Below are 12,348 nucleotides of genomic sequence, written 5' to 3'. Positions count from 1 at the left end.
TTACACTACCCAGGGTCATACCCTGCCAATTGGCCTCTTTAAACTATGTGGTTCTAAAAACCGAATTCCCATTGCCCACTCTGCGGTGCCCTTGAGATTTGGGTCTCACTCCCTCAAATTTTCATACAAGTGGTCCTTTCATACACGGTTGCCCTTGCACAATTTCGGGGCTGGGTCGTGTGGCTCTACTAGCAGGTCCAACTACCTGCGCACCTCCGCCACTGAAGTCGCCACCCGAGCTTACCTGCTCCTGTGACAACCTAAACTGGGGAAGGCCCCTCCTGGCTCTTTACCCCCTGATGCCCACCTTGGCATTGGGCAACCCGGGTTGGGCAACTCGGGCCCCTTGGATCCTCGGGCCCCACTGAACAACTCACAACTACCCTAACTGGCTCCCAGAGCCGACCTGCGGCCTCACCTGGCCGACAAACTACCAGTGGCGGAGTGCCCCAATAACCTTACGCACCAATTAAGCCACACGCCCAGCCATTTCACTGACTCATGCACCCTCCAAAGCACTACTTTGCCACTACCTGCACCACAGGTGTCAATATCCATACAAATTTACCTGAGCCCTCTACCTGACTTTACACTACCCACCCCGGGCGTCTGTGAATGGGTCCCATCTCCCCCCATTCACTCCTTCGCACCATGCATTCCACACCTTTTATTTCACACCAAGCATTCCACACCAAATATTCGCACACCTTTCATCTTGCACACCTTTTGTGCTCACACACCAAATATCTGGCACACCTCTTGTGCTCACACTCCTCTTTCCATACACTCCAAACACAATTCCTTTTATCTCAACACAATTCCTCACACACACAGCATCATCGAGCTAGCTGCTTTTCCCCTAACACTCGTGCTCTCCCGTCATCCCATTAAACTATGCACTCCCTCGTCATGAACATCCACCTAATCTCTCTACGTCCCCACTACAGTACAAATGTCACGACTTAAATCTTTTGTCTTCTAAAGTCATCTAATTCCCTAACAATTATCCTAGCCCTCCCTCGGCTAGCTTCGGTGCCCCATGGAGGTAACCATCGCTGGCACCTCCATGTGCCTATCACTGCCATCCCACTAATGTAATGCGCATGGGCCCTGATCGTGTGAGAAATGGTCAAACTACCATTCCCCCATGTAGGGTACACTCCTTTCATCAGTCCGCTATACTTGAGCCTCTTCGTGCGGAAATACATCGTCATCACGGCTCGACCTCGAAAGGCCGAGCGATCCATTCGGATGGTTTGTCTCCTGTAGGTTGGGTCCGTCCGGCATTTTCGATCCAGGGGAGGAGGCATGGATGGGCCGAGGTTCAGAGCTCCATCTCTGCGCGGGGCCTTGCGGTCCCACGCACGATGGCCCAACCGCCCACGGTGGGAGCACCGCACCCGCCAAGGTGCGCGGCTCCGAAATCTCCTACCTCCCCTTGAACCTCGCCGATTGTCTTTGCCGCCACGGCGCGGCACCAACCATACAGGGCTGGGGCCGGCACGAATCGTGCGCGTCGATCCTTGTGACACGGCCGTGGCATCGATCCCCGCCGGTCCCTGTTGCACACAACTCACCGAGGGCTCACATCGGCTATCCGTCGCGCTAAACGCTACCCCAGTCGGTGTCGATGCTTGAGCCGCGTTCTCACCACTCGCGACCCACTCTGCACTCGCACACCAAGGCGTCCCTGCGCCTCCCATACATTGTGTTGCACACTCTCCTTCCATGTTCTCTGGTATGCATTCTCCCTCGCACACCGTACTCACACCTGCACACCTAAGCGCACTCGTACCTTCCACACAATCCGTTGCACACTTTTCTGTTACACACTCGGTAACACCCACGGGTGTGCACTCTCCTGTTGCACACCCAATCCTCACACACTTTTTCGCCATGCACTCTTCTCGTGCACACTCTCTCCTTACATACTCTGGAACACCCACGGGTGTGCACTCTCCTGGTACACACCCAATCGTCGCACACGCTGGCGCACACTCTTCCATTACCGCACACTTTTCTCTCACACGCGCACCAGTCGCCCTCGTACACTGCACAATGGACCTTCCACGACCGCCTGGGTTTCGTCTCTTTCCCAAGCATGCCAAAACCCTTTTCGCGCCAAACACATTCGCGCCATTAATTATACTCACCTTGGGGACCTCTTTTTCCACCAGCAGCACCTGCAAACTTTTCATTTGGTCAGCAGCCCGGCATCACGGTGCGAATACAGACTTTGTGCGCATCCCATCTCTTCCCTCTGTTTAATTTCAGATTCTGCTGTCTCTTCGGCCCCAATTGTTTCTTTAATCTCCATTATTTCTTCGACGACCGCCGGCGCGCATGAATTTTCCCTGTCCAATTCAGCGACCGTCGGTTTTTCTACACCCTGTGTCGATTCCTCTATAGCCCCAGTCAACCTAGCTGTGCTCTGCTCTACCTCGCTCTCTACGTGTTCCTCACACCGCGTCACCTCGTCGCGTACCAATGCGACCTCCCCGCTCAACATGCGCCCAATGTTCTCCCCTGCCTTTTTTATGTCACACCTGGATTCCTCCCTCATCTTTTTTAATGTCTCCCCTCGGGTGTCCATTCTTTCATTAATTTTATTCATGCCATTTTTTAGACCCCACATTTCGTCCCTTTGGGCATCAATTATTTCCCTGTTGGATTTGTCACTCATTTCTTTCATTTAGGCTATGAATTGCGTCATGAGTGAATACAGGTCCGAACCCGCTGCCACCATGGGCTCGGCTCTCGCCGCCATGTGCGAGGCGCCGCCATTTTCTACCCCTGCTGCCAGCCCCTCTTCAATTCTCCCTTCGTCTACCAGCACTTCCTGTGGGTCCTGGGTCATTAATTTCTCCTCTTCATCTACCCCCACCGGCATTCGACCGCCTTGACTAGCCATGGTACGAATACAATTTGGCTTTTACTACTAAAATTAGTCCACTCGTAATTTTGAGTGTGTGAAGCGCTCTCCAGCTCCAATCCCACTCCCCGTCACCAAATGTTATGGCCAATATGTAAATTTGGTGTCCGGAAATTTTGGTGTTCAAAAAAATTTTGTCCAAGGTTCCAAATCCCCACTCCTGACTACCAAATGTTATGGTTTTCCACCGCCCTTCTTACCCTTACCAAGGGGGGATTAAGCCCCTTGCTCTTTCTGGACCTGGCGTAACCGAGAGACTTGAAACGCCTCTTCCGGGCAAACGCAAGTTCGGGTTTCGGGACCAAGTCTCGCTCGTACCAAAATACCCGGGCCGCCACGGAAGCTGGGAACCAAGCCTCGCACGAGCCACGTGTAATTTGAGTACACCGAGCGGATTGCGTACCACGTGGTCCGTGCAGTCACCGTTAATGTTGGACCCCGATTCGAGCGGTTCTATTCGTACCACGCTTAGTCAATGAGGGAAAACACGAGAGCAATCGAATGGAAGGAAGAACACAGGTTTAATTATTATTCTCAATATTATGTACAATGATCGGTAGAAGCAGAGACATAGAGCAGAACTTAAACAGTCTTATTCTAAATCCCAGACTCGGGCCCGTTCACACTCACACAGGGAATTGCAGGCAGGATGATGTTCAGGCCAAATGCGCCGACTTGGTAGTCCAGGAACGACCCCGTCCGGCTCTCCTCGGTCCCAGCACGTCCCGCGAAGATGGCCAGCAGGTGGTGGAAGGATCCTCGTAGCGCGTCCCTCGAACAAAAGGCAGCCAATGAGGCAGGAAGGCAAAGTACGCGTCTCTCAGCGCGGCTGGCGGTTCCACAGCGCGTTTTGCAACCAGCGCGCTATCACTCGCGTAACTCAATGCACTATAGCGGCTCGGCTTCAAGCTCAACCGAGCGTCACTTTCATATGAGCGCGTATCCTGGTTCATGCGTGTCTTTCTCCGATCTCGTATCTTTCAAAGTCCTCTGTTGACCGCGCTCCTTCAACTCCTCACTTAATGCCAACTCACCACCAACTGCTCGACTCGATGCTTAACTCCACTTACTGCTCGACTCCCCGCACTCCTCCTGGTGGCTTTGCGCAACAGCTTATATCTGCCACGCCCTGAGCCTTCTCGAACCTTCCAACCACGCCCTGTGAAGCAGTGCTGCAGCCACACCCTCTGAGCCCTGATTGGCGGCTCGCGCTTACCGTCAGCTTCTTTGCCGCCCTCATTCGGTCCCGACCCGACCCTCCAGACCGGCCTTGTGTAATTCGCACCAAAAAGCCAAAGGCAGCATAAAGAGGCATAAGAGGCATGAGGCAATGGAGGCGGGATAAGGCAATGGAAGTACGAGAAGGACCTCTTCTCCTTACTCTACTCAACGCAGAACTAACACAGGAAAAGGACTATTCTCACAAATACTAAGAGATAACTGCACTATCGCGAGGCTACATGTTGTTTGTGTGACTAACTATGAGGGGGAAATTTAACCTTTATTATACAAAACTCAAAACCGCAACAATATATAGCCACACGGCTTCACAGACGGAAGGAAGGTGTTTTTCGTTTATATACAGGGTGAGCCAGAAATATGGTCATTTTTGAAATTCGTGTGAAGGAAATAAAAAATTGTATTTCAAAATAAATTCATTCATAATATTGAAGTACATAACATGCATTTTTATTATTTTTCTTTTTTACTGATTTAGTTTTATTTTTTGCAGGAAGAACACTTGATTGACCATGTGGAACTGGTCGGGGGAAGAACGCGCATTCGCTATCAAAGCTTTTTACAAGAATAATGATAGTGCAACTGCTGCACAACGTCAATTCAAACTCCATTTCAATGTCCAACGTCATGGAAATGTGCCGTCTGTTCGTGCTATCAAGTTATGGGTTCAGAAGTTTGAGAGGACCGATTCAACTTTAAAAGAGAAACTGCCAGGAGCACGCAAATCAGTAAGAACGGCACAAAACATTGAGCGTGTAAGGGAGTCAGTTTTGAGAAGTCTGCATTGCTCCAGCCGAAAGCATGCATCAGCCTTAATAATTTCTCACACGTCACTACACCGCATATTGCACAAGGATTTAAACTTTTATCTCTGTAAAATTCAAACTGTCCAGGAATTAAGCCAAGATGATGAGATTGCCCGCAATATTTCTTGTGAGGGAATGCTTTCATTTATGGACGGAAATGAAAACCATAACATTGCTAACAATTTGTTCATGTCTGATGAAGCATATTTTCATCTGTGTGGCTATGTCAACAAGCAAAATACTTGTTTTAGGGCAGCCGAAAACCCAAGAGAAATGCACACGAAACCATTACACAGTCCCAAAGTCACAGTGTGGTGTGCACTTCCGTCATTCGGCATCATAGGGCCTTACTTCTTTGAAAACGATAACGGAAATGCCGTCACTGTTACTGCAGCTCGATATACCGATATGCTTTCTAACTTCCTCTCCAGAGAATTAAACAGATTTGCAGAAGTGAGCCCAATGATGTGGTTTCAGCAATATGGTGCAACCTCCCACACCGCCAGGGTGTGCATGACTACTGTAATGGCACTCTTTCCAAAGCATGTCATTTACAGAAACGGCGATATTCCATGGCCACAGAGGTCACCCGATTTGACTGCATGTGATTATTTCTTGTGGTCATATCTAAAGGACAAAGTGTATGTTAACCGTCCAGAAACTCTTCATGAACTTAAGGAAAACATCAGACGCGAAATCAATGATATTGACGTGGCCATGTTGCAGAACGTCATGAATAATTGGCGCCCAGGATTGGAGGAATGTGTCAGACGAAATGGTGCACATCTCCGAGATGTTCTTTTTCACAAATAAATGGCATGTTATGTACTTCACTTTCTTGTTACCCTCGTCAGAGGAGAGGGTATTGCATTTGAGTCCGTTTGTTTGTTACTTGCCGGAATCGTTGCTTGGTTGGTTTGTCTGTCTGTGCGCAGTACTACGTCTACACCGTTGCACAAAGAATCGCCAAACTTTACACACATATTTGTCTTGCCCTGGAATAGACTGTGCCCAATTTTTAACTCTCTCAGCGCAAGGCCTCCATTATGACGTCATCTTACTATAATTCACCAAATGTCCGTCCGTCCATTCAAATGTTCCGCAAAAAAGGCTCAACTGATCGCAACGATATTTTGGGTGGGTATTCCTTGGACCCCTGGGAGTAAAATAGGCGATATTGTTTTTCCAAATTTTCACAAGTTTTCCAGTTCTTCCAAACACAATGGAATAATATTTACCGATATGAACAGTGCTGTGGCTTTTGTTGAAATTCTACAAACTAGGGAGATACCCGTGCTACGCACGGGTGGGAGGCCAGAAGCAATCAGGCAATGCAGATACGGCGAATGCTAAAGCATGAAACCAATAAATTCCACATTCCTGTAGCACCTTCAGTCGCACGTCAGACATGGACAGCAAGTTCGTGAAAGACCTCCATGAAAAACGTACCCGCTCGCAAACAAACGGGTATGTTCACGTATAGAAACATCGATCGTGGGACCATGGTGAATCTGCATATGGCGATCCGCGAAGTTCACGTTCAGAAAGTAGAAACCATCATGGCATGTCGTCATTCACTTGAACTCAATATCTCTTTTTTTCATTCCAAATAACATAACTCCAATTAATCACAAAATAAACTTTTAACAACATTGTTGATGTTTCCTTCATTGTAAAAACTACCAAATCAACAGTTAAAAGGATTTTGAGCCGATAGCTGTTACGGCCTTGGCAAGTTCGATGGAGACAGCGACCTGTTAGCGTATTCACCGCCCAAATAGCTATGTGGAATTCTCTCATGTAGAGATTAAATGTTGTTTGAACTTTGGCCGAGGTCATTATTTACTTTTAATGATGTTTATATACGAATGATGTTTAATGATGTTTATATTGGTTTGAGGTCATCCTTTCCGCATATCTCGTGGGATTGCAAGTTGGAGAGACGGCCGTGATGGCGGGGAGGGGTTTGGAATTCTCTCAACCAGGGATTCAACCCGTGTCCATATAAAAGGTCTTTGTCCGAGGTCACCGAGTTCGATCGGTGCAGCCGTTTGTGCGGCACCCGGGAAAACAACATCGTCACAATGAAAACATCGTCACAATGAACGTTATGCGAACGCGAATGTTATGCAGAAGTCCAAACCTGAGAATGCTGGAGACTAAAGCTGAAATTGGGAAAACTAAATAGCCTATTTTACTCCTGGAGATCCCAGGATTATCAACCCAAAATATCTTTGCGATCGGTTCAGCAGTTTTTACGTTACCTTCGAACGGACAGACAGACAGACAGACAGACGGACATTTGGTGAATTATAGTAAGATACTGTTTATTCTACATACCAGGAGAGAGTAGATCCACTCCTGACGAACTCTTCTTATATAAACGTGCGGCTCCGAAGTAACATGGCAGTGTGTGCAAAGCGACCGAGAAACAGGTGTAGCGGCCGCTTCCATGTTACAGATTCGGCGCACACTCTTCACACATAAACGTGCGACTGAGAAAGATGTGCAGCTGCCGCTTCCGTTTTGCAGAATTCAATCTTTTTTCAAAATGGGTGCCATGTACTGTTTAGATTTTGATGATTTGCATGCGATACGATTCAACTGATGTTTATATGAATCATTTAAAATAAAAAAAGCCTTCAATTTCTGATATTTTGCCTTTTAATTTGGGCCTCCCGATTGAAGCCTCGCCCATAGGGCGGGTACCGTTGCTGGTAATTCGATAATTCGACAAGTACAAAACTTCGTCCAATCAAGATGCAATTTCTTGAGCGCCATGTCGGCATAAACTGGTGGAGAAAAAAAATGATGACGTCATCGGTCACGTGGTTCAGCCGCCATCGTGGAAAAACTGAAAAAATTTGCACCTCTATATCTCCGAAAGTGCTGAATAGACAAAATTGAGACATGGCTCATTGTAGAGAACTCTTCATGGGGAATAAAATATGTTAATGATGATGTCATAGGTGCCTCCATTATGACGTCATAATTCAACAAGTACAAAACTTCATCTGATCAAGATGAAATTTCTTGAGCATAATCTAGGAATAAATTAGTTTAGAAAACAAATAATGATGACGTCATCAGTCACGTGGTGCGGCCACCATATTTGACCAAAATGACCGATTTTAAAAAAGTACATTCCAGCAAGTCCTCGGTCTCTGACCGATTTTTCATCTATTTGTCTGTTTGTTTGTCCGCACAGAATAAATATGATTTTCTCTGCAACTGTTGGTCCGATTGACAGGAAATTTTCACCATCGGTGCAACTCCACCTCTAGAATTTTTAAATTATAATTGTGATGTCATAGGTCACGTGATTCGGCTGCCATCTTGGAAAAAACGAAAAACTTTGCACCTCTATAGTCCCTTCGTCCTCCTGTCAGGTTTATTTGAGATTGGATAAGTAACGACCGACCGAATGTATTGCGGTCAGACAGACAGACACCGAATTGTGTATTTTACAATGATGCAATAAGTGATTAATTCGTTCCCGAACACAAAAAATTTTTTTTACGTAAAAACGTTATTAAATGCACTTTTAAAAATAAAATAAAAAGGAATAAAATGACGCTATAAATACATACAGAAACTAATAAAAATATTGAAGCGCACAAAACACTTTTCACCATGGTCACTGTTCCTACTTGCTTTATGCTCACCTACCATCGTTAGTCGTTACTACGGCAAAGAATGTAAAAATGCTCACTAAATGCGTATATACAAATTGTTATTGGGCATTCGACAAACACGGCAGTTGTAGGATGTCTATGTGTACAAATACAGTACAATACAGTACAGTACAGTATGGTACGGTGCCACCAAAAAGGCCAGATGCATCCCTACGCCTCATCCTTGCAATGCTCGTTTTCCTGTCCAATTTCCTGCGTGCTCAGCGTGGCATGTTCGAAAAGCCTATTACACCCTTTTTACATAAAACGTTATTAAATGTACTTTTAAAATCAAGAATGAATAGATTTACTAGAGTGGATTAAACGTGCGTAGTGAAAGGGGTGATGAGGTCTCTCGTGCTGGTAAATGAAACAAGCACAAAGTGAGAATTGCTTTGCAATACATGTCCCCCCCTACAGGGCCCAATGATGCTCTTGTTCCAAGCACTCAGCAATTGGAAGCCACATACAGTAGGACAAATTATTTTCGGGATGCAAAGCTACAGAATAAGTTTGAGTTTCAGAATATTTCCATCATTTTTAGCTCACCTGGAACGAAGTTCAGGGGAGCTTATGCAATGGCGCGTCGTCCGTCCGTCCACACTTGCATCTTTTTCACTGAAACCGCTGATGGGATTGTGACCAAACTTAGCACAAATTATATTTGCTGTGTTGTGACTAAAGTATGTTCACGGCATTAAACAAAGTCGGGGTCTAAGTGTTTGACCCCCCAAAATAGGAATTTGCTTTTTCCTCTGAAACAACAAACACTATTTCGATGAAACTTCACAACCTTCACAACAATTTTTTCAAATAACACAATTTTCTCCAAAACAAAGTTGAAATTGACAAAAGTATTTGGTCTCCACAATTCTTTATTTCACCGTTAATATATTACAGAACCTTTGTTTTTGATTCAGAACTTAATATATCCTTTTAAATCAGAAAATAAAAAGAAATGGGATTGACAAAATCATTGACACCCTAGACTTAATATTTGGTAGCACGGCCTTCGGACAAAATAACTGCAGTCAAGCGCTTCCTATAGCCATGAATGAGCTTCCTGCACCTCACTACTGGCAGTTTGGCCCACTCTTCTTGTACAAACTGCTCCAGTTCTCCCAGATTTGAAGAGTGCCTTCTCCCAAGTGCTGTTTTCAGATCTCCCCACAGGTGTTCAATGGAATTTGGATCTGGACTCATTGCTGGCCACTTCAGAACAGTCCAGCCTTTTGTCTTGAACCATTCCTGGGTGCTTTTTGAAGTATATTTGGGGTCATTGTCCTGCTGCAAAGCCCATGACCATCGACGGAGACCCAGCTTTCTGACACAAGGTTGAACATTGCGCTCCAAAATGCCTTGGTAATCTCCTGATTTCATGCACATATTCAAGGCACGATAAGATCCTGGGTTGCACCCAGTGCCAGAAGCAGCACAGCAAGCCCAAAACATCACTGAAGCACCTCCATGTTTGACTGTCGGGAAGGTGTTCTTTTCTTTGAAGGCTTCATTTTGTTTTCTGTAAACATGGAGATGATGTGCTTTACAAAAAAGCTCTAATTTGGTCTCATCTGTCCACAGGACATTCTCCCAGAAGGATTTTGGTTTGTTCAGGTGCGTTTTGGCAAACTCCAGCCAGGCTTTCTCTGCAGTGGGGTCCTCCAGGGTCTCCTACCATAGAACCCCCTTTCGGTGAGTTGGTGATGGATGGTGCGAGTTGAAACTGTCGTACCTCGTATCTGAAGGTCAGTTCGAATATGTTTGGCAGTTGATCGAGGTGCTTTCTCCACCATTCGAACAATCCTTTGCTGCAATCTTCGATCAAGCTTTCTCTTGCGGCTACGTCCAGGGAGGTCGGCTGCAGTGCCATGGGCCTTAAACTTCCCGATAACATTGCGTACGGTGGACACAGGAACATAAAAGGTCTCTGTAGTGTAGATGGACTTGTAGCCTTGAGATTCTCCATTCTTTGCTACAATCTTTTGTCTGACCTCCTCAGACAATTCTCTGGGTTTTTTTTCTTTTCTCCATGCTCATTGTGGTACACACAGTGACACAAAACAGCAGAATGACTCCATTTCTCTATTCAAACTGGTTGAATGAGTGATTTTTTAAATATTGCAGGCACCTGCAACTCACCACAGGTGAGTTTAATTCCAAAGTAAAGGAGAATTCCTTGCTTGAAATCTATTTATGTCTCACAACTTCTAAAAGGTGGCAATAATATTGTCTGGGCCATTTTAGGATTTCTGTGTGGAATAAGTTAAGATTTTGTAATTTTTCACCTTTTTTGTTTTGTTCCACTGCAAACCAAAGAAATACATCAGTGGATACCAAAATATTTTTTAATTTCAACAATTTTCTGGAAGAAATGGTGCATTATTTGAAAAATGTGCAAGGGTGCCAATATTTTTGGCCACGACTGCAGAACCATCACGATAAGAATTGGTCGGCAATATTTCCTGCCGTGTTGGTAATTCATTGGAACTTTTCAGAATTGGTGTAAATACCCCTCAATATCAAATAAGAATCGATGGCATGGCCCCATTCCTACTCCCTATCGGTCAAAACCCAATCATTCACAAACACATCTAGTGATAAGTCACTTTCCCAATCTTCATTTTTGTTTGCAGTCACTATTATGAAAGTTTGCTCATACAGATTTTCTCATGATAAGGCTGACTGATTTATATTCCACAAGATATGGCTAGGAAGGGTATAGTGGGGGTATAGTAGAGGTCAGTTTCAAACCTGTATCTGGCCCACCTTTCTCACCAACTTTGGTCAAATATAAACAAGAGCTTGCCCTTTTCATTTTATGATAAACAATTTGGGAGGGATGGGGGCTGAGAATGGAAAAGCTAAAATATTATGAATTTTTGGTAGGCATATATAGATTTAGGTAGATCTGCAAAGGTAGGTGTTCGACTGTCGTGATAGGGAATCTTGATGTAATAAGTTCTGTAGCCCGAATGTCGGATTAAGCTTGTGTCTTCAACCCGCCAGTCTGCCCCTCCCCCCCTCCACTCCCCACCCCCCTGCCCGTCTCCACCTCCCTCCCACTTCCAATAAGGAAAGTTTAAATGGCCAGACATCAGTACAAATAATTACTGAAATGTATTCGATTAATTATCCATGCACTTTGGATCCACCTCAAGTTCATTAATCTTGAGTGTGGTGAGGCAAGCAAAGTATTGGAGATAAAAGCAGTCCAGAAAGGGAAAGCCACACGTGCCAAATGTATTTCAACATTGTCCCATCACTGCATGTTCATGCTGCCCCAAATATGCCAATTTACAATCAAATAATACATTTGCCATGAACAGGAGGTACAAACACCAAATACTTCTTGATAACATCAATAGGAAAGCTTTAATAACACGAATGCACTTCACGTAGCTGAAGCGAAATAAATTGGTCCAGGAACCAAAGTACAGCAAAACCCCAACATTACTTTACACACAGCTAAGTTTTAGCATTATGTCCTTTGTATTTACTTACATTTGTAAATAAATAAACCCTCTATTATTCATTTCATAAAGCATCACATGGGCTAATATTTTTGGTGACCAGTGAATCATCAGCTCTGTTTTTACTATAAATGGACGAGGTGTGTGTCTGTCTGTGTGAGTGCATCTCTGTGTGTTTGTTTGTGTGTGTGTGTGTGTGTGGCATGGTTTTTATAGAGTTATACTTG

This window comes from Myxine glutinosa, chromosome 9 (assembly GCF_964187855.1).
Source record: "Myxine glutinosa chromosome 9, kmMyxGlut1.1, whole genome shotgun sequence".
NCBI lineage: Eukaryota > Metazoa > Chordata > Myxini > Myxiniformes > Myxinidae > Myxine > Myxine glutinosa.
Note: the sequence above shows the minus strand (reverse complement) of the source record.